Source organism: Panthera onca, chromosome A2 (genome assembly GCF_046562875.1).
Source record: "Panthera onca isolate mPanOnc1 chromosome A2, mPanOnc1 haplotype 2, whole genome shotgun sequence".
Lineage (NCBI taxonomy): Eukaryota > Metazoa > Chordata > Mammalia > Carnivora > Felidae > Panthera > Panthera onca.
Genome location: NC_138340.1, coordinates 101,828,495 through 101,855,298, shown reverse-complemented (window position 1 = coordinate 101,855,298; position 26,804 = coordinate 101,828,495). Strand labels below are relative to the sequence as shown.

At 37.1% G+C, this 26,804-nt stretch overlaps 1 long non-coding RNA gene and 1 other non-coding gene across 2 annotated transcripts in view; both read right to left on the bottom strand.

Annotated features, from left to right (window-relative positions):
• The window catches only part of LOC132679885 (uncharacterized), an 89,846-nt gene that overhangs the window by 35,943 nt on the left and 27,099 nt on the right, over positions 1–26,804 (bottom strand). The window lies entirely within an intron of this gene.
• Positions 216–406, bottom strand: LOC132680001 (U2 spliceosomal RNA). The gene has a single exon (XR_009610478.3). It is a non-coding gene; the product is annotated as a U2 spliceosomal RNA (small nuclear RNA).

Here is a 26,804-nt window from a genome sequence, read left to right as displayed (position 1 = left end):
AATTCAGGGAACTTGCTCAAATACTCCAAACAAACAGATGGTTTGGATGTACTCAAATCAAAAGAAAGGCGGACTGAGCAAAGCAACCTGACCAAAGGCTTCGCCGATTTGCTTGTAAGTTAACTGTTGGTGTCCCTTGTGTTGCTGCCATTTCCCAAAGGACCCTACACATCCTTTCTGGAAGTGTCTTCCTCAAATTCATGGTTTTTAACCCCACAGGGTGCACCTTTCCTAGAAGTATCATGATACCAGGTTGATGCATGGTGTGTACAGAGCCAGCTCCTGTTCCATCTCCCTGCTCCAAAAATCCACTTAATATATTGTCCTAGGACAGAGGACATACCAGATATTAAACTGGTAAGAACAAATACTATACTTGATCTTAGCCAAAAGGCTGAGAAGCAATGGTGATTATTTTTTGGCTGTTAATTTAGCACTGATGTTGCTTTCACGACAGTTAGAAAGTTCCTGACACCCATGTTGTGTTTACAGACTCTCAGCTTTCACTGGAAGATACCATTCTGAAATCCTGACACATGGACAAGGAAAGAAAGACCAAGAAAACAAGGCATTGACTCCTCAGTAGCCCAGGTCGAAGCAGCATATGACAGGAGGGAATGATGGGAGAGCAAGTGTAGTGCCCTAACTAAAATAATGTAGATACCATCTATAGATTAAAGTATTAAAAATAAAGAATAAAAATGTATCCCTTAAAATTGGGGATATCGATAATTATGATTGCCCCTCTGAGGGACAATATGATACATGATCTCTGAAGATCCTACTTGTCTCAGGACATGATTTGTGTTAACTTCACTAACCTCAAGGATGATAATGTGTGATACTAAACCAAGCCCCAGCCTAGAAAAATGGCATTTATTTATTTTTTTAAGATACAAGTATTTTATTTTTTTCCTAAATCCTTATTTAAATTACAGCTAGTTAACATACACTGCAATATTAGTTTCAGGTACAGAATTTAGTGATTCATCATTTACATACAACACCAGGTGCTCCTCACAAGTACCCTCCTTAATCTCCATCACCATCCCCATTCCCCTCCCCCACCTCTCCTCCAGTAATCATCAGTTTGTTCTCTACAGTTAAGAGTCAGTTTCCTGGTTTGCCTCTCTTTTTTTCCCCCCTGCGTTCATTTGTTTTGCTTCTTAAATTCCACATATTAGAAAAACAGCATTTAGAGTAAGGTGTATAAATGCTTCCCAACTAGCAACTTAGGGGAGAATCTGGGTTAATATAGTATGGTAGGACTGGCTGGTTCTTCACCAAAACCCAGTCTCTTTTTTTCCTGAGGACATAGCCAGATTATATTTCCTGGCCTCGAGACGGATTCTGTAACTGACTTCTGCCCAACTGCATGTGATCACAAATGACCACTTACCAGCCTGAAAATCCTCCAGCCTGATCCTCTACATTCTCTTTTTTGTCTTCTGAGGAAGTAGAGATGCAGAGAACACCAAGTCCCCAGGGAATGATGGGGCCACAGGCAGGAAGGATGGCATGAGGAGACATTTCCAACAAACCCATATTGGAATGTGTTGGGAAGGAGAAGAACACTTTCACAAACCATTACTGTGGTTAGCCACGGAGACTTAGGGGTTGTTTGGAACATCATTTCGCCTGCTCTGACAGATATACATTTAAGGCTTTAGAGTCAGACAAACTTAAGCCTTTGTTTCAGCTCTGTCACTTCACTAGCTCTACAAACTTGAGCCAGTTACTTAACCTCGCAGAGCCTCAGTTCCCTTATAAGTAAAACAGAAGAAATAGGGCTGCTGTGAACATTAAATAAAATAAAATGTATGTAAATCTACTGGCACAGTGCCTGGCAATAGAAAGCACACAATATAAGATAGCTATAATTATCATCGGTAAAGAGAAGGCATTGCTTGTGTGTTCTCATTAGCCAGCATTTAAATGGCCTTGGAGAATGGAATAAGAAGGTAGATCAGAAATGTTCCTCTCTAGTATTTTCTAGGGAAGGAAGCTACAATTATATCTTCATCTATTACCAAAGAATTACTTCTGATTAAAAGAATATCTTGTTCATCTCAAAGAATAAGGAAACCTAAGATTTAGAGTTGACATTCAATTCCAGTATGAAATATCTAACTCTGGCCATGATTGAATGACTGGTATGGGAAATATTCTCACTGCAACTATAAAACTGTACAGAGTATATGAGGCAATTATTTTCAAGCACTGGACAACGAACTATACAGGGCTATGATCCTTGACAGAAGGGTCACAGAAACATGTAGGGTGAGCTTCATATTGACCCCATATTTCTATCTAGGGTACTTTCTGAAGTACAGAAAGTGGTGGTCTCATTAGCCAGAGGAGACAAACTTTGGAATTTAGGGTTGCTTAAAAGGCTAGAATTTAAAGGGAAAGAGACTTGAGATGAGCAAGATGCAAAAAGTTGGATCCCCAGAACTCTGCATGGAGGTGCCCTTCATGACTTTGGCCAAGCACTAGGCTGCACTTGAGCAGGGTAAAACTCATTGAGTCCATCCAGAGAACAGTTGCTGAAGTGATTCCTCAATGAAGATATAAGAGGTTATAAAGTGCTGTGAGAATTTAGAGTTCTAGTCAGTCACAGTGGAACAGAGAGACTTCACTTAGTACCTTGGGCATTTAGTGAAGATTCCACAAAGACCAGACATTAGAAATAAGAACTGTGCCCTAGAATAAGGGAGATGCTCTAACAGGGAAAAAAACTGTACTATATCCTTTCTAACAATGTCTAAAACAACTACAATAGTGTTTCTCAACCTCAGGACTATCGAAATATTGGATCAGATCTTTCTTTGCTGTGGGGTGCTTTATCTGTGAACTATAAAATGTTCAGAAGCATTCCTGATCTCTGCTCACCATATACCATCATCATCTCCAAGTTGTGACAACCAAAAATATCTCCATACATTGCCAAATGTTTCCTAGGGTGGGAGAAATTACTCCTGGTTGAGAACCACCTCTCTACAAGATCTAAGGGATCACTATGAATTAACTGTCATCCAGAAAAACTCAAAATTCAGTAAATAAAATAGCATAATCCATAAATTATGTTTCACCCATGACATCCTGTATACACTTTTAAAAAACCACTATAATGGGGGTGCCTGGGTGTCTTAGTCAGTTAAGCATCTGACTTCGGCTCAGGTCATGATCTTGCAGTTCATGGGATTGAACCCATGTCAGGCTCTGTGCTGACAGCTCAGAGCCTGGAGCCTGCTTTGGATTCTGTGTCTCCCTCTCTGTTTGCCCCTCCCTCCCTCACGCTCTCACACTCTCTCTTTCAAAAATAAACATTAAAAAAAAAACCTGCTATAATACAAATAAGGGAAAAAAAGTATGACCTGAAGTGAAAAAAAAAAATTCAGTTAAAAGTAGTCTGTCAGGATGATGTGGATGCTGAAATTATCAGAGAAGTACTCTTAACATGCTATTATAAACATGCTCAAAGAGTTAAAGGATATGATGAATAGAATGAGTGAATACAGAATATCACTAGAGATAATAAAACTATAAAAAAGAGTGAATTGAAATTCAAGAGCTGACAAATAAAATATATGAAATACATAACTCACTGGATGAGCTTAGGAGAAAATTGGACATTGGAAACAAAGGGATCAGTGAGCTTGAAGATAAGTCAGTAGAAATCACCCAAACTGAAGAACAAATCTTAAATTTGTTCTTCAAATCTTAAATTTGAATTTAAATTTAACTTTTAAATTAAACTTTAAATTTAAATCTTAAATTTAAATCTTAATTTTTTAAAATGAACAGCACCTTAAAAAAACAAGCAAACAAACAAACAAGGAACAGTACCTTAGTGTACTGTGGGTCAGTAGAAAGATGTTTAACAGGCATACAATTAGAGTATCACAAGAATAGGAGAGAAAGAGATTGAAGAAATAATCATTGAAATTTCCCCAAATTTGGTGAAAAGTATCAATGCACAGATCCAAACAGCTGAGCAAACCAAAACAGTACAAGTACAATGAAGACCATACCTGGGCACATGATAGTAAGACAGTTGAACACCAAAAATAAATATTTTAAGACCACCAAAAGGGGAAAACTGATCACACATACAAGAACAATAATAGGGATGACTCTGACTTCTCATCAGAAACACTGGTAGCCACAGGACAATGAGACAGTATCTTTAAAAATGCTAAAAAGGGGACTTCAGCTTCCTACTAAAATAGAATAACAAAACAACTTAAAAAAAGAAAACGAGGAAAATAATATATATGAAACAATGGTTTCAAGACACTGGATATCAGTCGACAAAGGATAGTGATCCCTGAGAGACAGGAAATAAATAAGGTGAGATTCAAAATTGTCTCATTTGCATGCCTTGAGAGTTTCCAGGCCTCTAACAGGGAGGGAGAAATCAGGCAGAGCCCATCAGACTTTCTGAATTGAGGAGATAGAGCTTAGAGCCTAGGAAAAACAAGGCAGATGGAGTCTGCAGAAAGAACAGCACAAAGAGAACCTTCAAAGTCTCCAGACAGTCTCCCTGATATTCAGCACATTCATTTGGGGAAACTTTCTGGGGGACCAGGGAATTAAAGGAATAATACCCAGTGGCCTCTCAGGACAAGGACCAGTGCCCATTATCACCAGCCAGATTGAAAAGTCACATCATTCATGGAACACTGGATAAAATACTCAAAAATATTACATTAGACATGAGGACAAAATGATGCTCTGGTCACACATAATACAATTAAAAAAGCAAGACCCAAAATGTTCAAGCTGTTTCCAAGTAGCTTAACTGCATCCTAGAACATAGCACAAGAATATTTAAATGAATATAAAAATATTCAGCACCCAACAAAATAAAATTCACAGTATCTGGCATCCAATCTAAACTTACCATAAATACAAAGAAGCCAGAATATATGACCCTTAAAGAGGAGGTAAATCAATCAACTAAAACTGACCCAGACTGAGACCAATGTTAGAATTAACAGAAAAGGACACTAAAATAATTATTATGACTATATTCCATATGTTCAAAATTTTAAGTAAAGATAAATATTTTTAAAAAGGGAGATTCTCCAAAGTCAGACATCTCAGGCAATCAAACTAGATATGAAAACAGCCATGGCTGGAATGAAATCTATACCTGGTTAGTCGGTTAAGCATCTGACTTCAGCTCAGGTCATGATCTTGCAGTTCATGGGATTGAAGAGATTAGATATTAGATATTTCAGAAGAAGAAAAAATAAACACGAAGAAGTAAACACAGGGGCGCCTGTGAGGTTCAGTGGGTTAAGTGTCCGACTTCAGCTCAGGTCATGATCTTGCAGTTCATAGGCTCAAGCCCCATGTCAGGCTTGGAGCCTGCTTCAGATTCTGTGTCTCCCTCTCTCTCTGCCTCTCCCCTGCTCACACTCTCTGCCCCTCCCCTGCTTGCACTCTCTCTCTCAAAAATAAATAAGCATTAAAAAAAATTTTTTAGAGAAGTAACAACAGAAATTATGCAAAATGAAACTCAGAAAAAAAATTTACAAAAATTAACAGAACATCAATCAGTGAGCTGTGGGCCAACTTCAAGTGGCCTAGCATTTATGTAATTAAAATCTCTAAAGGAAAGGAAAGAAAGGGAGGGACCCAAAAAAATGCTTGAAGAAATGATGGCCATAATTTTTTCTAAATTGATGAAAATCATAAACTCACAGATCCAAGAAGCTCAACAAACCCCAAGAACAAGAAACAGGAATTAAACTACTGAGATACATTAATCAAATTGGTCAAAACTAGGATAAAGAGAAAATCTTAAGAGCAGCCTGGGGACAGGAGATTGGGGTGGGGAGAAGGAAAGCATGTTACATTTATAAACAAACAAACAAACAAATAAGGATGAGAGCAGATTTCTCACCCCAAACAAAGCAAGCAATAAAACAATGGAGCAACATGTCTAAAACACTGAACGAAAAAAACAATCTGCCAACCTAGAATTCTTACTTACTTACTTACTTATTTATTTATGTTTATTTATTTTAGAGACAGGGAGAGAGAGAGAGAGAGAGACAGAGTGCCAGTGGGGGAGAGGCAGAGAGAGAGGGAAATAAAGAATCCGAAGCAGGTTCCAGGCTCTGAGCTATCAGCACAGAGCCTGATGCGGGGCTCGAACTCAAGAACTATGAGATCATGACCGAAGTCAGAGGCTGAACTGACTGAGCCCATGAGGCACCCCATAGAATTCTATATCTAGCAAAAAATTTTGCCAAAAATGAAGGCAGAATAGTCTTTTTGAGTCATACAAAAGCTGAAAGAATTTATCACCAGAAGATATGCGCTATGAGAAATGTCAAAGGAAGTCCTTCAGGCCAAATGAAAAAGATATGAGATAGAAATATGGATCTATACAAAGGAATGTAGATTACTAGAAAATGTAGCTACATAGATAAATGATGATTTTCTTATTTTTTAGATCAATTTAAAAGAGATTTTACTGGGGCGCCTGGGTGGCGCAGTCGGTTAAGCGTCCGACTTCAGCCAGGTCACGATCTCGCGGTCCGTGAGTTCGAGCCCCGCGTCAGGCTCTGGGCTGATGGCCCGGAGCCTGGAGCCTGTTTCCGATTCTGTGTCTCCCTCTCTCTCTGCCCCTCCCCCGTTCATGCTGTGTCTCTCTCTGTCCCAAAAATAAATAAAAAACGTTGAAAAAAAAAAAAAAAAAAAAAAAGAGATTTTACTGTTTAAACAAAATCAATAGCAATATATTACGGGATTTATAACATATGTATAAATAAAATATATGACAAAAATAGTCCAAAGTCTAGAAGGGAGAAATGGAACTGATTATTATATTATATGTGAAGTTGCCTACTAATGATACGAAGTACACTATAATAAGTTAAGAATGCATTATTTTTATTCATATCAATGCTTTTTTTAAAAACTAGACATAGGAGAACCTGGGTGGCTCAGTTGTTTAAGCGTCCAACTTCAGCTCAGGTCATGATCTCACAGCTCATTAGTTCAAGCCCCATGTCAGGCTCTGTGCTGACGGCTCGGAGCCTGGAGCTTCCTTTGGATTCTATGTCTCCTTCTTTCTCTGCCTTTCCCCCACTTGTGCTCTCTCTCTCTCTCTCTCTCAAAAATAAAACATTAAAAGATAGATAGATAGATAGATAGATAGATAGATAGATAGATAGATATAGTTCCAAAGTCAATATAGGAAATAAAACAATATTATAAAAATATTTGATTAACCCAAACTGCAATTGTACTTCTTACTCTCTGTGTGAGTTTTTCAACTTCTCTTCAGTTCCTCATCTCTCACTAAATGTTTTTAATAATACTAATTTCATTAAATTATGATGACAAACCAAACTTTAAGCTCATTGAGGAAAAAGACAGTACTTTATTTTTATATCTCCTATATCAGGCATAATGCTTGATAAATACATATTTTATATTTACTAACTTTTCCTTATGCCCTACACCTTATTAAGTAATTTTTGCTTGGCATATAATAAGCAACAAATATTTTTAAGTGAATCCATTGCAAAGTACAAAATGATGAACTATAACAAGTCAATGAATGTATCAAGTTAATTAAAATGTCATGTATTTCTATTTGCAATAAGTCAAGGGAGAACTGCACATATACAAAAAAAGTCACATTAAGAATATTTGAAGATGATACTCCATTTCTTTGCCTCAACAACATTGATATAAATATCAAAATCTACCTTACAAATGTCACCAAAAAAGTTTATCCTTCAATGATTTAAAAGAGTCACAAGTTAAGTACTAAGGCTCTGAACTATTTGGCTAAGCGCTACGTTAATTTAAATGTTAAGTAGGGTCAAGGATAGAAAGCAAGAATAACTTACTGTTTCATCTCTAAGAAGATGCATCAGGAATATCTTCAAATCTGAGGAATATTTATGGCCCTAAAAAGATTCCCACTCACTCCTCTCATAATTGGCAATGGCAATCCTCATCAGCTATTGAGCACAAATTCTGTCAGGCCCTGAACTAAGCGCTTTGCCTATATTATTTAACCTAATATTTATAACTCCATAGACCAAATATTATATATACATTACCATTTTATGTATGAGAAACCTAAATCTTAGGGACACCTACTGATATCCAGATTCACACATTTAAGAGACAGAAACAAACTTGAACAAAGTCAAGTCTGTGATTACTAAATCCAGACTCTCTTAAATTCTTGACCCTACTGAATCCTTAAATTTATGTAGAAATGAGGAAATCTGATATCAGAACAGCATTCACCTAAAAAAGTATATACAATATGGTGTTCTAATATATCTTAATTGCTTATAACCCAGTTAACTTCAGTCTGACATTTTGGGAGGTCTTCAGTGATTTACACAAAAATAGCTCTCTCTCTCTCTCTCTCTCTCTCTCTCACACACACACACACACACACACACACACTTTAGAGTCATTGTAGTGAATGGAAACAACACAGCCTTCAAAGTCAGCTAAATTTGTTTCATATTTTAGCTCTACCACTTACAAGCTGCATGCCCTTGACAGAATATTTACCTTTCTGTTCTGTGATATATAAAATAAGGGTAATAGTGTAGAGCTTCTAGTGGTTTAACATAGCAGTTGTGACAGGTCCCAACACAGAGACCAGTAAATATTTCTCATCTTTTTTTCTTCTCCAAAAATTTGTAAGCATTTAAAATGAAAGATTCTTACCAACAAAGAAATGACCTGCTAATTAGGCACTGTCCATTGACATGTGGGCAATATTGGAGATTACAGGTCATGCTTTGGTCTCCAAATATCAAAGGGCTGTGTCTGCCTGGTCTCTTCTTATAGGCTCAGTAACCTACCACCAGATGGCAGAAGATGTGTAATGAATCAGATGCAATAGGGCATCTTGACTGGGAAAAAGATAGCCAGAGAAAACAAATAGTATGGACACTTTTCACAGATGGATATAAGACATAATATAGATGATTCCTACTGTCCATGAAAAGGTAATGCTTAAGATTGCTTTCAACTCTTAATAGCTATAGTCTTAACATTTCTCAAGAGAGCTCTGGTCCATGTTAGATTCAAAGCCACATCGCTCTCAGGTCTCAGGAGAAGGACTAAGTGTGGATCTACATTAAACTAGTTCTAATTTAATTATCATAATGAAGAATGGCAGAAACCACTTATAACATGGTGACTTTTTAAATCCATCAGTCCATACAGATATAAAATATATCTTACATGTATGTGTGTTACAATAATAAATAATATTTTTAAGTGGGATTAAGAAAAAGCTCTTATCTACAAAAGAATTCTAACTAATAAATGTCTGAGAAGAGTCAATAGAATTAGAAAATCACCATTGGGAAACCACCACAGTAATAACTGATTCCGTTAAGAATCAGAAATAAATGCCAAAACAAGGGTGGAAGATTGCTGGAGAGGATATTCACATAGTTGTGAAAGTCTCACTTTACTGATAACTTACTAATTTCAAAGAGGAAAAGGTATGTTTGATAGTAAGAAAACCTGATGCACTCTATCTTAATTAATGATCAAACTTAACATCACCAGTGAAGGACAAAATGAGCTAACGTGTCTCCTAACTGGAAGTACTGGGAATGGTACAACATCAAGTCAGTAGTATTCCTGCAAAAGAAAAAAATTCACTTGGATCATAATAAAACAGTCAGACAAATCCCAATTAAAGGATTATCTACAAAGTAACTGATCTTAACTCTTCAAAAATGCCAAAAAAGCACTAGGGAACTGTCCGTGAAAGACCCTAAAGAAGGATGACAAGTAAATGCAATGCAAGATCCTTGACTAATTCCTAACTTTCAGGTTTGAAAAAACGAATTAATGAAAACATTACTGGGACAATTGTGGAATTCAGAATATGGACAGTATACCAGATCATAGTGTTATGTTAGTGTTAGATGTCTTGAGTATGAAAAGAATATTGGGTTATGTCAAAAAATGTCCATTTCTTAGGAGACATAGGCTGAAAGGGGAAGTATCATGAATCCTGCAAGCCTACACCTAACTCTCAAATTGTTCAGGGAAAGAAAAAGTGTGTATGTATAATTTTTTAGGTATACACAATTTCATACATGTAGTTGAGGCCAGAGGGAGGAGCCATTTCTTTCTAACACTGGCATAGTCTTCAGTCTAAACCTGTATTCTTTGGATTTGCCTTTCCAGTTGGAGCTAGAGGAGTGACTATCAGTGCATGTGTAAACCTGGCTGCTCTGAGCTCTGGCAGCACGCTCATTTGTAAGGCCACATGTGGGCTCCACAGGACGGCAGCATGAATCTTTATCTGAATTTATTCTCCACCTGGAATAGAAGTGGGTCATCACATCTACATCTGAGAAAGGTCAGACTTCAGAGCTTCTCTCAGCACCCAAGCTGTTCTTCCTTGTATTATTACACTTTACAGGGCTCCACCAAGTCTATTTTGAGATTTTTTTGTCTAATGGGGAAGTTGGTATGGTGTCTATGATCCATTGAAATATTTTTGCTAAAAGACAGACTCCAGTCTGATGCCCTACCACACCCACTGTCCCTTATGCTTGACCCTCATGCATGTTAAACCTGAAACATATACAGGAATCTGTTAGATGTTGAAAGAAACAACATGGACTGGGAATTCATTTGGGCATGGACTTTCCTGACAGATCTCCCCTGCAGAGTCTGGACCGACTTTAAGTTCTTCCTTTCTCCTATGCACTTTCTCAGCAGTATGCCATTTGTAAAAGTGTATCTTTATCTTTCACTACTATACTAACCCAAATCCAGAAAAACACAGAAAGTCCCAGTGTTTCATGGTGTTAGACAAATCATCTGATCTCTCTGCATTTCTGTTGCCTTACCTCTAAAATAGTGAAAATAAGTATCTGATTGAGTTGTATGGGGAATGAAAATATAACCTTCTGCTTAATCAGGAGCTCCTAGAGAGTAGGGGCTCCCCCATTCATATTTGTGTCACAGCACCAAAAACTTTAAACACACATTGGGTTGAATGGTATGCCTGAATATAGATGCCTTAGCAAAAACAGTCCCCTGCTCCCATATAATTGAGGGAAGAACATTTTGACTAATACGTCCTAGAGATATATGACAGTATGGTTGATGCAGGTAGATCCATTTTTTATATGTCTGTGTTGCTATCCTTACACTGAACACCATTAGTTCTTAGGTACAAGAAAATACTGTCTTGAGTTGGCATACTGCTGTCTAATTAGATGGTTAAGATGAACTGAGTGAAAAAAAATACTATTCAAATATTTTCATATGTTAGGACAGGGGTCAGCAAACTTTTTCTGTAAAAAGCCAGATAATAAATAGTTAAGTTTTGTGGGTTAGGTAGTCTCTGTCACAACTACTCAATGCTGTCACTGTAATAGGAAAGCACCATAAATAGTACTTAAATGAATGAGCATGGCTGTGTTTTATGGACACTAATATATGAATTTCATATGATTTTCATGTGCCTCAAATATTCTTTAATTTTTTATTCAATTAGAAATGTTTCTCTGAGCTAAGAACACACAAAAGTGGACATTTTTGTGTCAGGACATTACGTGTGCTAAGATAATACATGAATTTATCATGCGTTTTTATATCAACCTAAAATTCAACTTCTGAAATCATGAGTTAGATGTTGAATTGAAATTCATATTTTAAGAAGAGTGAAGACAGACATAAATGTTTCCTTAAAAGGCAATTCTTTTTCAGAAATTTATTGATTTGTTTTTCACTGTTTTCTAGTGACAATAAAAATTTCTAAAATTATCAGTGAAGTGTAGAAATTATTTTCACTGTGTGTAAGTAATTTAAAGTGATTAAATTAGACCTGCCTCAATAGACCTTATAGGTACCACTTAACAGCACATTTACTCATTAATTTTGTACAATTATCCCTTAATACAAACAACTTTAGAGCTTCCATACAATTTTGTTGAGAAATATGTGGGTTTTTTTTTCTTTGACATATAATCATCCCAGTTAGGAGTTTGGTATATGTCAACAGCAGGGACAAATCTAGAAACCCAGTAAGAGAATTTAAACGTATAAAAAACTCACAAAGGAAAAGGGAGCATGTTAGATGATTGCCCACCCCTCTCTTACTTTTGCCCAAGACTTCAAGGCTCTATGCCTGAAAATCTGTGTCATTACCTTTTTTACATGGTATAACAAGGGGTGGGGAGAATCAAGTTATTCATTTAACAAATACATACTGTGTTCCCCTTATATGGCAAGAGCATTAGCAAAGCAGTGGTCAACCAATCAAGCAAGCTCCCTATTCTCATAGGATTTATATTCTAGTGATGGAAGATAGACAAATAAAGAAGAAAAATGTTAGATGATGGTGGGTGCAATGCAAAGAATTTCAGTAGGCTAATGTGACCAAGAATAAATACCAGAAAGGCTAGTTAAAACAGGGGATCAGAAAAAGGTCTCTTAGAGGAGGTAATACTAAAATTGAGATTTAATTTACAAGGAGAAACCTGTTGCAACAAGAGCAGAGGAGTGCATATCAGGCAAAGGAAACAACTAGTGCAAAGGCCTTGGGTAAGAATGAGTTGATCTATTTGAGAAACTTAAATAACAGCTGTGTGGCCAAAGCACAGGGAGTATAAGTGAGTGGAGATAAATTCAGGTGGGTAGGCACCAGCCAGATCAGGTAGGGTTTTGTAAGCCAAGGTAAAAACTCTGGACTTTATTCTTAGTGTGATGGGGCAAGAATATAAGGAGTGACAACAGTGAGAAAGGTGCCACAGTAGTCCAGGCCAGAGATGATGGTGGGTCTAACCTGGGTAGTAGCAATGGAGCTGAAGAAAAGTGGGTAAAGGTCAATCTGTGTTGAAGATAAAGGAAACAGGTTGGTCTGTTAGAGGGATAGAAGTAGAAGTGAGGAAAAGAAGAAGAATCAAGAATGACTCCTCCAATTTTGGTTGCAGCAACTAGATAGATGTGGTTGCCACTTGCCAAGAAAGCAAGACCAAGGGGAGGCAGGTTCTGGGTATGGACAGATCAAAAGTTCTGTTTGGGTTATACTAAGTTTGAGATACTGTATTAGTTTTCTAGGGCTGTTGTAACAAATTACCACAGACAGGGTGGCTTAACACAACAGAAATTTATTCTCTCACAGTTCGGGATGGCTGAAGTTTAAAATCAAAGTATGGACAGGGTAATAAGTTCTAACTGATTCATTCCAATCCTAAATCTATTGAAAGCTGAAAATATCTCTTTGATTAAGAAAAACAGTAGCACAATGATTAAGAGTATAGATATTTTTGGCAGGTAGATAGCCTGGATTTAATTCCTGATGCTGCCACTTACTAGCTGGGAGACTCTGGACAAACTATCTGGCCTCTGAATGCCTCCATTTCTTGATCTGTAAAGTGGGGCTACAATGCAATTGTGACACTAGCTACTTAGGAGTGAGGCACAACTTCACAGGTTAAGGGCTCAGGCCTTCACAAGACTAGTCTCACCTCAAACACTGGCAATAAGCCGAGGGGTTCCCAGGCCACTTCCACTTCTGACCAGCTGGCTAAAAATCTGGGAGTTCCCATTATCAGGTCTGATAATTTGCCAACACAACTTATAGAACTCAGTAAAGTGCTATACTATTACAATTGTATCATAGCAAAAGAATAGCGCTCAAAACCAGTGAAAAGACACACAGGACATGATCTGTGAGCATACCAAATGCAAAACTTCCACAACTTCTCCCCATGGATTCACGACACATCACCCGGCTCATGTAAGCTTTAATGTATGGAATTTTCCTTAGGGTTTCATTATGTAGGCATGATTGGTTGAATCATTGGCTACATGACTAAACTCAATCTCCAGGCCCCTCTCTCTTCCCAGGAGGCTGAGCTGATGTTACATGGCTCAAGGACTCAACTCTATAGTCATATATTGGTCTTTCTGTCAGTCAGCCCCCATCCTGCTACTGTATAGGAACCTATCATGAGTGATCTAGTTACCATAAGCTATCAGAGCCTACCCGAATAACAAAGACACTCCTATAACTGAGGAAACTCCAAAAATTTAGAGGCTCCCTCCCCACAACCAGGAAGAAGGCCAGCCAAAGTCTTCGTTATATGACTGGGCCTAATGACAAAAGCTACCTCAAAGGATTGTTTTAAGGATTAAGAGAACTAATAAATATACTTAAAACACTGAATGGCACTAAGAAATATTAGCTACTTTTGTTGACTAAATATTAGATATTCCTACATACATTCAGTAAGTATTATTAAATCTCATACTCCTACAATATTTTCCTCCCTTGACTTCTCCAAATGTAATAGACCCCATAGGAAATTCTTGCTAAGGCTGAACTATATCTATTTTTCATCTACCTTTTCAAGATCTGTGACAAGTTTCTAATATAGTATGATCATGTACCAAATAGAGCATGGTTTTTATATAAAGCCTATAAACTGTTGAGTGATTGGAATAACTACTAGCAATCGGTGCTCCTAATTAAGACTTCCTGCTATAATGTAAGATAACCAATTTATATCTTCTATTTTTTATTTTAACAAATATTTATTTAGTACCAGGTACTATTCTAGATGCTGAGTCTATAGCAGTGAACCAAAGTTATTGCCTTCATTGAGCTTGTATTTAAGTCGGAAATTCAGATAATAATCACATTTTTTAAGGAGTTTATTCTATCTTATTTTATTATTTTTTTGAGAGACAGGGAGAGAGCGCGTGCATGCATGCATGTGAGAGAGGGGCAAAGGGAAAAACAGAATCTCAAGCAGGCTCCACGCAGAGCCCAATATGGGACTCAATCCCATGACCATGAGAACATAACATGAGCCAAAATCAAGAATCAGGTGCTCAACCTACTGAGCCACCAGGCACCCTATTTATTTACCTATAATATACATTTAACATATATTTAGTACATGTAACACATACTATACCTTTTATATAACATATATGTGATAAAAAATAAAGCTGAATGAGGGATGGAGTGTGATGAAGTGTTCTGTATTTAATTTGGTGTTCAGAGAAGTTTTTGATGACGAGGTAATACTTAAGGAGAATCTGGAATGAAGTGGCTCATGTATATCCTGACCTGTTTTCTGCTGTTTGTCCACCAGTGGATCTGCCCCCTGGTTTCTGTACACAATGTCTTTCTTTCTCTATCTAGACTAAACCAGTTGAACCTGTTTATAGCTGCCCATTTCTTCCACATGCCAAGGTCAGTTTGAAATTCAATGATGTTCTACACCTAGTCATTTTGAGACAGCATCAAATTCAGTAAAATTGTAATGCTTATATTGATGTTTTAAGGATTTTAGTCAGAGAGAGTGGTTAAGAGGGTGATTTTGTGGAAAGGACACAGGGACCAACTTCAGCCATGCGGCTTAGTAATCTTTCCCTTGAGAAAGCAGCAGAGTTATTTTTTATTTCTTTTTTTATATTCTGCAACTGCAGATTTCAGTTAATATTAAATTACTTATCAGAGAGAGTTTGGAATATGGTTTTCTTTATATTCCATTTGACTTAACATCATTTCTCTGTGGTGAAGTCTCCTTGCTATAAAAGCTCTTTTTATAGATAATTGAACCTGAGAGCAAAATCTAGGCATTTTGAAGGAAATATAGCTGATTCTCTTTCCAGGGGAAAATAATCCTGGATTCCTTCCTGAAACCAGCAAAGTATGAGGCAAATGACAGTCCTTGATTTCGATCAGAGATCCAAGACTATTCTCTGACAGTTGGGGGGCAGATCATCAAGTGAAAGCTGCCTCATCTACCCCACTGTCTATTCAAGGCATCCAGCACTCAGATAATAAATGATAGGTTAATGAAACCATTAACAAAGAAAAAATGCATTGATAACTTATCTTCTCTTCACAAAAACTCAGCAAAAAATATTCATCAAACCCAAATTGTGAAAGAAAAATACACAGATGAAAGGAAGGAAAGAAGGAGGAAGGAAGAGAGGAAGGAAGGGAGAGAAAGGGGAGGAAGAGAAAGAAGGAGAAGGAGAAAATAAAGAACAAAAGAAAAAGAAAGAAAAAGAGTCATCATCAAAAAGGATATCCTCATTTATGGTCAGAAAATAGCACTACAAACAGATAAACTCCTTAGTTAAAATCACAGAAGAGGTTATGTTCAACTTTATTACTGGATAGCAGGGTTGTACATTACAGACCATTACAAACAGAATCATATGAACAAAGCAGCAGATATATACAATCAAACCGTCTATTGAGGCATGGAACCACAAAGCAGAAGCAATCACCATGGAAAGCAGTGCGGTGACAATACAATTTTAAATCCATTTGATAGGCAAACTATATCAGTTGAAATTTCTCAGGATGAATGAGTTTAAAACTCGTTATCTGTAGAGCAGCCTATCCCACGATACCACTTTATTTATTCAGATGAAGATTGGAGAATATGGGTAAACATTACAGCTCCAGCCACAACATGTTTTGTAGATAAATCCTGTAGAGTATTTGTTCTCTATGCCTTTGCATACAGTTCTTTTCCACTGTAGAAGAAAAGAGTGGGCCATGAGGGGAACAGTGAAAGGGATATCTTTAAAAGACACCATGCACAAAACTGCGAAATGCCAACACGTGTTTGCCATGCAGGCCATAACAACACTGGAAGGCATTCTGTCATTTAATGTCCCCAATTTAGAGCTTTAAATAGCTGGGAAATGTTCTAACCTCTTCAAGCAGTCTATCAGACAGTAAGATTCGTTATGTCTAAAGATACCAGTTAGCCAGAACACACAGCAAGGTAACTTCACAAAGTGCAGGTCATAAAATACACATTTGCTTTATGGTTGAATATTCACATTTTCCCTTTATTCCACTGGGAACCCTAGTTAGTTTCAGCTGAATGAAATGTAATGTCTAAAATGGAATGAAGGGACAAAATGTTTCTGTGAAAGTACAATAAAAATAATTCTTGAAGGAACTGTGGTTGGAGAAGTCTGGAAACATCTTCCATGGAAAAGATGAGAACTAGAATACAAAATTTAAACATCCAGTGTAAAAATTTTGTCACAACTCTTATGAGTGGTCTGCAGAAATTTTTTCATTTACTCAAAGACACAGATGGATTCACACCAGACAAAGGACTCTGTCTTGATAGATGTCTTAACTCTTCTGCTGAAGGTTGAACCCATTATCTTATTTGTCCATTTCTGTTTCATCATGAAAAATTTGCTATTTTAGGTAGAAAAAAAGAATACAGTGATCAAAAAGATCTCTATTTCCCCCACAAGGAAGAAATTTTTGGTGAACTCACTGATTTAGGGGTAAAATACTATATTTGGAAATTCTAGAAGTGAACAGTATATTTGTTGAACACACACTTAATATTATGGAGATAGAGTCAGGTGTGGGATATTGGTGTGAGATTTGGAGTAGGTCACTTAATCTCCACTTGGTTTTTGTTGTTGTTGTTTCCATCTATAAAACAATGAATTTAGATTAGATCATCTGAGTCTCATTCCAGTGTTCTATGATTCGAGTCTTTGTTAATGACCCTACAATAGTACATAATTTTTTTAAAGAGAGTTCTTAGCTCATATGACCTACTCTTTACCACTCACATGCAATCTTACTTTCATTCCCCACAACAACCCTACAAGGTTGTTATGATAATTTTAACATTTGAATTATTTTTTAAGTAAGGAAAGGAAACAAACCTAGAAAGATTAAACAAAATTCTCAAGGTTTCACAGTTATGAAGTAGAAGAGGTCCATTTGATGGGAAAGACAGGTTCTTAACCACCAGGTCATTATATCATCCATTGGAAATGTGATGGATTCCAGGGCCTTATTTTACATTGGCAACTGGTAGCTACACAAGGTCAAGTAACTTGCCCAGGGTCACAGAGCCAAAAGTGTTAGAGTGAGAACCTGAATCCAGGTTTGTTTTCCTCCAAGTCAGCCTATATTAACTTATATCACATTACCTGTTTTCTTTTTGTTTGTTTGTTTATTTATTTATTTTGAGAGAGAGTGTGTGATCAGGGGAGAGGCAAAAAGAGGGAGAGAGAAAATTCCAAGCAAGCTCTTTCACGGTCAGCCAAGAGCTCGAGATGGGGCTCGAACTCACGAACCAGGAGATCATGACCTGAGCTGAAATCAAGAGTTAGATGTTTAACCGACTCAGTCACTCAGCTGCCCCACATTACCTGTTTTCAGAAGCCACAAGACAGTTCATAAACAACTAGGTTAGCACTCTCTGTGATTCTAATTATCAGATTTAATAAACATAAATTTATTATGTTTATTAAACATAATAAATCCTAACTGAAGGATAGGTGAGTTTTCCAAAAGAGCAAGCAAAAATGAAAGAGATTTGATGAGACCTGAAGATTAAATTAAGAGGGCTTTAATGCCATCTGCTTTTCTTCCCATCAATTCGCAACCAAATGGGATCTAAATTCTCTTATCCGTGCCCCTGGTAATGGTCTAGATCCAAAAATATCCTCAGTCCAAGATCCTCGGAGAGCCTCTCTCGTTTGCACTAACCTTTACTAAAAGCATGAGCCATAGAGAAGCAATTTAAACGGACCGACTCCGTTTCCTGCGGACGTGTCACCATTCCTAGCCAAGATGAGCATCTTTTGTGATGGTGAACAGCTTGATGCTTAAAACTTCAGTCAATTTTGAGCTGTCATAAAAAAAAAAAAAAAAAAAAAAAAAAAAAAAAAAAAAGCAGCAGCTCCTTTTGCACAGAGGGAATATGTACATATATTTTGTCTCATCAAAGAGGACTTGAAAAGCCCTCCTCCAATTTGCTTTGAGAAAAAATAGCCTTTAAACTCAGATTAAGCAGGGAAAAACTCTCGATAAAAAGGAAAATTTTTCAAAAACTTGCAAGTGACTGCAAAGCCAGTTAACATAGAAAACCTTGTCACCTTAAGTATGCCATTTGTTATCACACATGCTGGAATACATCTATTCATCTTCTTTTAATTGCTTAGCTGTGCTAGAAATACAAAGCAGCTCAGTGATGCAGAGACTGTGGAAGAATATTTTGTCATGGAAACTTTGAAAACATTTCAAAGCAGGAGCTCTTTTCTGGTAAAATGAAACCTTCTAGCTGTTTGTTGGGCATTGTATTCAGCTGTTAAGTGTCTAGAATAAGAGGGCTTCTCTGTGAGTGGCTTTTGCATATATCATCCTGTGCTCTAAGATGGCTGAGAAAATTCCAGCAATTCTCTGAGCACTCTTTGAGAGAGCAGTAGGCTGCTGCTGCTTCCTCTTGTCTCAAAATAAATAAATAGGTAGGTAGATAAATAAATAATAAAAATAAAATAATTTTTAAAAAAATGACAACTGAGATTATCCCTGAGGCAGCAGGTGATTACCTGTATCTGGCTGCCTCATGAGTGTACCTGAGACCAATCTGGGGGTATTTTTGAGCTCACCCTTCCTCTGAAGAGTTTTGCCAAAAGTAAACACTGCACATGTATATACATTTTTTTAAATGTTGTTTATTGAACACCTACTAGATGTTTTATGACTTAGGTGCTTTAACTATGCTATTTCATTGAATCTTTACAGACATTTACAACATCTATTTAAAGATTATCCCAATTTCACTTATGACAAAACGGGTGGTTTAATTGCTAATAAGTAACAAAACCACAAATCCAAGCCAGCCTCCTAAACCCAGGGTCTTCCACTATATCACACTGAGTTTGCTCTTTGTCAAACATGGCCCTGGAACTGAAAATATGACAGAGAACATGACAAGTGGTTTTCTTTTTCAAACCTTTTCTATTCATCAATGTTCTACCGAGAATTATGGGAAAGTTATAATCCAGGTCTTCCAAGAGTCACTGCTGACCCCCGAGGGCTCAACATTATTCCAAAGGAGAAAATGGGCACAGAAATGTTTTTTTAATTTTTTTTAACGTTTATTTTATTTTTGAGACAGAGAGAGACAGAGCATGAACGGGGGAGGGTCAGAGAGAGAGGGAGACACAGAATCTGAAACAGGGTCCAGGCTCTGAGCACTCAGCACAGAGCCTGACGCGGGGCTCGAACTCACGGACCACGAGATCGTGACCTGAGCCGAAGTCGGACGCTCAACCGACTGAGTCACCCAGGCACCCCAAGGGCACAGAAATTTTAAGAAACCCGATTTCCCAGTCTTATCCTCAGCTTCAGCAAACAGTATAGTCTTTCCTAAAATTGACCTGAGGAAGAATACACCTGCAATTATACCTGTTGAGCTTTCCCTCCCCCACTCCAATCCCCTTTTGCAGTTGCTCTTTTCCCATTTTACAAAAGAAAAGCACACCTCCCACTCATACCTTACCTCCTTATGGCACATTGTCTTAGGGGATAATGTGAAATATTGCTTCCCTTGAGATACCTTAGTTTCCCTTCCCATGAGATACACACAGAATCACAATTCTTCTTGTTAAGAAATGAGCTTTTGGGGTGCCTGGGTGGCTCAGTCGGTTAAGTGTCTGACTCTGGCTCAGGTCATGATCTCACGATTTGTGAGTTCAAGCCCCATGTCAGGCACAGAGCCTGAGCCTGGAGGCTGCTTCAGATTCTGTCTCCCTCTCTCTCTCTGCCCCTCCCCCACTTGTGCTCTGTCTCTGTCTCTCTCTGTCTCAAAAACAAACATTAAAAAAAAAGAATTGTTAAAGAAATGAGCTTTTTTTTTTTGCAATACTAATGTGCCAAAAATTTAGTATGTTTCCTTTGTTTTTGCAAATTATTAGTTAATGAAAATGTTATAATAATAGAGAAAAACATTTTAACCCACAGAGCTTTACAACATTACAAAGAAAATAATTCCCACTTATAAACATGTTTTGGTAGCATAGAAATACAACAGGATAATCAATTTTAAAAAACTCTCAAAAATATACATATTTCATTGGGTCAAAATTCTGTGGGGGAAGTGAGAAAAAGAACAATGTAAAATGACTCTTAAAGAAGACTTTGTTGTAGTAATTTCAAATGGATGCTGGTGGATATCATATCACTTTGGTAATGGCTTCCACTGGATACTTTTAAAAATGACTAGTGTGGGCACCTGGGTGGCTCAGTCAGTTAAGCATCTGACCCATGATTTCAGCTCAGGTCATGCTTTTATGGTCATGAAATTGAGCCCCACATCAGGTTCCACGACCAGCATAGAGCCTGCTTGGAATTCTCTCTTTCTCTCCCCGTTCCTCTCTCTCTCTCTCTCTCTCTCTCTCTCTCACCCCTCCCCCATTTGTGCACTCTCTCTAAATAAATAAATACACTTTAAAAAAATAAATAAATAAAAATGACTAGTGTAACAGTTCTAATTTTAAAAGGACATAGTTTTGAGGCTAGTTCAGGTCCTCACCAAAAATGCCATATTGATTTGCCATTCTTGACAGAGAATGAGAGCAGGATCTAGGACTCGTGAAGATGTATGAAAGGTCAATATTTAGACTCCAATGAATGCAAGTAGATTGGTACAATTTCCTCTTCTCCAATCCCATTATCTTCATTTCATGAAAAATGCTTTCATACTATCCACTGTTTCCTCTTCTTGTTAATATCTTTGTCATGTGGGAAGATATCAGCATTTTAATGATTTAGTTATTTAAACTTTTTTGATACTTGCTGTCCCTTGATTGACCCTTCCACTTCACTTCTTCTGTTCTAGTTACAAGAAATGAGGATAAGAATTGTCAGCAAATCAAGTTACAGAGTGTTGGAAAGGTTATTGTGCCAGAAACTGCTATTATCTTTCCGACAAAAATTATAACAAGCACAGAAAAAGGTGCAACTAGAATTCATTAATAACCTACCACTCAGAAACAGAGGATACCATGGTACAGATTTTAGAAACACCAGAAATGGTTGCTCTTCAAAGAAATGCCATAACTCATGTTCAGAATTGATTTCCCTAGCCTTTTTGCTGAGACTGTCAATATATGAAATGATTATTTAATGTGGCAGTGGTTGGGATAATATGATGCCTATCAATAAAGTAATTAAAAGATGCTTCCTAATTCACCATTACAAATATTTGTCTGAGCTCTCAACATAAGGCAACTCATTATACCTCGGAATTCAGTTCAATAAAGGTACATCTCAGCCCTGAAACATTTTTGTGGAAACATGTTCTCACCTATGTACTTTTCCGGAAGCATGGACGGAAACACACACACACACACACTACACTGCAATTGACATGATCTTTGATGGTAACACATTTTACTTTCTGGCATGTGTCTATAAATTTAGACTTTATGGAAAAAATATTATGAGAAAATGGTTTCAAACATACAAATCAGCATTTATTATAAAATAAGGATTCATATTATATTACTACAAAAATAATTTTTGCCAAAATTTATAAAGTGCTATCCACCACACAAAGTATGTGTTTTATATATTGTATCAATTAGGCATCGTGATAACCCTTTGATATAGATACTTTGATTACTTCCATTTTAAACACAAGGAACATAGGGCTGACAGAGTTACTTAAATTGCTCAAGGTCATTTGGCAAAAAAGACTTGAGTCCCAATCCAAACCCAGGACTGAAAGCCCTTGATCTAAACCTACCCTGTCCAATAAGGTGGCCATAGCACTTAAAAGTAGCCAGTAGAAATTCAAATGTTCTATATGTATAAAATATACACCACATTTTAAGGACTTAGAATATAAAATAAAGGTAAGGTATCTCAAAAGTAATTTTTAAATTGATTACATGTTGAAATGACAATATTATGGATTTATTGGATTAAATAAAAATATCAGCAAAATAATTTTTATCATATTCTTGAATTTTCAATGTAGTCACTAAAATTTTTTTAATTTTTTTTTGAGAGAGAGTGTGAGAGGGCGCACACACACACACACACACACACACACTCACACACACAAAGCAGGGGAGGGGCAGACAGAGGGAGACAGAGGATCCAAAGTGGGCTCTGCACTGTCAGCACAGAGCCCTATGTGGGGCTCTAACTCACAAACCGTGAGATCGTGACCTGAGCTGAAGTTGGATGCATTGACTGATGTATGTGATTTGTCATATATTTCTATTGGACAGTGCTGTTCTAAACCACTGTGTGTGGTGCCATATCTGTATGTATTTGTATATGTGTGTAAGTGTATGTATTTTTTTAGACTAAGAGAATATTAAAGTATAAAAGAATATATAATATTAGTCTGCATTAGTCTATTTTGGTTGCCATAACAATACATTACAATAGATGGCTTAAACAACAACAATTTATTTTCTCAACAGTTCTGGAGCTGGATGAAGGTGCCAGAATTGTTTCTGGTGAGCACGCTCCTCCTGACTTTCTAACAACCTCCTTCTTCCTATGTCTTCACATGGCAGAGAGAGAGAGAGAGAACAGAGGTCTGGTGTCTCTTCCTCTTCTTCTAAGGGCTCCAGTCCTATTGGATTACAGTTTTATTACCTTTATTCTCTCCCAAAGGCCCTGTCTCCAAATACCAGCACACTGGAGTTAGGGCTTCAACCTTTGAACTTTCACAGAGGGGTCACAAACAGTCAATAACAATGGCTATTTCTGGATAATTGAATTCTAGGTGATTCTTATTTTCCTGATAATTTTATACAATATTTTTCTCTTTCAATCAGAGAGTACACTCATTTTCCATTTTGCAAAACAAAATTTTACAATGTGATTGTGATTGCAAGCAATAGTATCATTCTTCTGGGTCCTTTCTTATGTTATTATTTTATGATAAAGATAAAAAGTTCATCAATATTAGGTATCTCTTGCTTATACAGTATGTTATTTTTTCAGCAAATATGTTCACTATTCGTAACTTCTAAGTGTTGAATTGTCCCTGATATGTAAGAGATTCTGGCAGGGCTAGACTACCTGAGGCAGGAACGTGGTCACTCAGAAGTTCTCCCTCTGCCCCCTGGAAGGCCCTGGGCCTACTCACCATGATTCTGGTGGCTCTGGAAGCATGAAAAAAACAGGAAGGATAGATAAAGGTGGAGTATGCTGGAAGCGTCCAGGTAGGAACCTCAATGCCCATACAAGCGCAGACATAAAACCTGACCTTGCTTATCCTTCCTGAATTTGAAGTATTTATCTCTGTATATAAATAAGGGATATTAAAAATACACAAAAGAATATACTTGTGTCTATAACGTAATAATACATTATTATTTATATGAATCCTGATGGAATTTTCAGGCTCATTTAACCAGTTTTCAAATGACCAGAAAAGCAGCCAGGAGCTACAGACCAAGATATTTTAGGATAATGGGATGCTGAGTGGAAGAGACAGATTAGTTACAAGTGTTTGATTCTCAACAAATTTCATACCTCCCTCTCTACTGCCATTCCAATAGCCATATCTGCTAGCTATTGAATAATAAAGTTTAAATTCTCTTGGGCTATTATCATAGCTACAGCAGCAATCTTTTAACATAGCGCTTGCTCATTCAGCTCCTATTATAGTTTCCAGTGAAATAAAATATCACAAAGTCATTCAAATTCATAGACTAAAGATATATCTGTAATGACAAAGTAAAGTATAGGATAAAATTCATTATCCTGATAAATTGATGAACATGGACAGTCACTCTCAATAATTTGAACTAAAGGAACTTTTTCTCTCAATGGTTGGATATTTTTGGCCTGATTTATCCACATAATTGCCTCGGCTCTCCATTTCATTTTGCCCGTGTCAACACAACGAAGTCGCCATACTTGATTTTGAAAGCTTCACTATTTCATGTCACGTTAGCAAGAGAGACGCGCATAGCAAATTCTGGATGAGTTCTTATGACAAATGACTTCTATGGTTTGCACGTGTCTCTTCAATGACAGCTGCTGGGAAGAAACATCACCTCCCAGCTGCACAACTTGATCCTTCTCTCCCTTGTGAATTAGGAGGAATTGAATGTTTGGCTTTAAAGTGGCACTTTGCACTCCTCTCATTGAATATCACAATTGTGCCCGGACGAATGGAAACAAAAACCCCCATCACTGGCAACTGATGGGAGAAAAAAATAGTCCTCTCATTACAGAGATAATAAGCAGGATGTTCCCCTGCAGCCTTTCTTCTTAATTCTCCTTATTGTATTTTATTAAATGATGCAGTTTGAAATTAAGGCTCTGGCAACCTTCGTGCACACGCGGCATAAACAAGCAAAACAGAAACACAGTTCAAAATGCAAGTAGGAGCCCCTCCCAAAAGCCATCTGCTTTCTTTTTGTTATGAAACTTCAATTCATCAGCAAAACTCTAAAGAAAATATTTATAGCAGAAATGTAAGCCCCCATTCTGAAGCTGCTTTGAGGCAGCGTTAACGGAATGCTAGAGAACTTGGTTAGATTATGTCACTTAGTAACCAGTCTAGACTTCATTTCCTAAGACCTTCAGTGTGCCAGGACCTGTGGCAGTTGCCTCTGTTCCCATATCATTAAATGAAGAGAATAGTTACACCAGCCATGCCTACCTCTCAAGGTTGCTAAAAACTGTAAAACAAATAAGCTATAAAACAAAAAGCCCTATAGAACAAATAACAACATCTGTGTTTGTTTTCCATCAGTAAGCCACCAGAAGAAAGTGCAATGGCAATTTAGTTATCCTTGCGAAACAATCTGAATATCATTGTAACTTAAAGGAGATTTAATTTTATATGTCCACCAGCACAAACGTTCTGCTAATTTTCAATCTGGTAAATCTGATAAAATATCGTCCTCTCCCTATTCTTATCCATTGCTCTTCACAATGGAGGAAAACCAATGATTTAAGCACTGTAAACTTTCCTAATCATGTTGAATGAATACACAAATAAATATACCTAAACAATACTACTGACATGTAATCCAAGTTTGCTAAAATATCATCCTGAACTTTTTTTCCCATTTTCCTCACAATGTATACCTATCTGATGTGAAGGTAGCTTATAACCATGGTCTATAGCAAAATAAGACAGGATCCTGAAGACATGAGATGAAGAAGAAATAAAACGTCACTGTGTCCAACAACTAGGTCAGTGTGGGGATATTTGTTTCCACAGCATATTCTAGCCTGACATACTCTAGAATTTTCTAGCATATTCTAAGCAACAAATTCAGAAATTGTACCAGTGATATATCTAGGCCATAGCAAAGAAACTTAAAATATGTAGCAATGGCTTAGCAGTTAGACTGAGGACAGTAAGGAATCCAATGTCAGAGGCAGGAAAATGCTAATCCATTTTATGTAGTGGGAAAGCATTTGGTAAAATTATTTCCTGTGGTAATTTGAGAGGTACACCATGTGCTTCTGAGCCCACTGATTTAGGGTAACAATGTTAAAAGCAAATGTTGGCTATATTTGACAAAAGATGACAAGGATAAAATATACTCAGGAAAACCCTGGCTCGTTGCAAACAAAGGAAAGAGATGGGAATAGTTGAGGAATACTGAGACTTGCAAATTGAAAAAAATGACCACTTCTAGAACCCAAACAATAAAACTAGGGATCTCAGAAAACTAGGCAACAAAATCACTGTGAAACTTTCCTCTTGGATGAAATGACTCAGGACAAAAATGCGATTAAGTATGTGAATTTCCCACCAGTTCAGACATCTTCATGGTAGTTACCATACAATTGACAGAGAAATTCACAGAAGTGGGAAGCACTGAAACAGCAGATTTTTAGAATTCTGTCTAGAAAAGAACTTTAGGTGTGATTAGTAGCACATAGAGCATACTGAAAGTAAGTACATCAGAATTCTAGTATGTTTGCAAGGGAACTATACTGCCAAAGAAACCACGAATCTGCATTTTAAAAA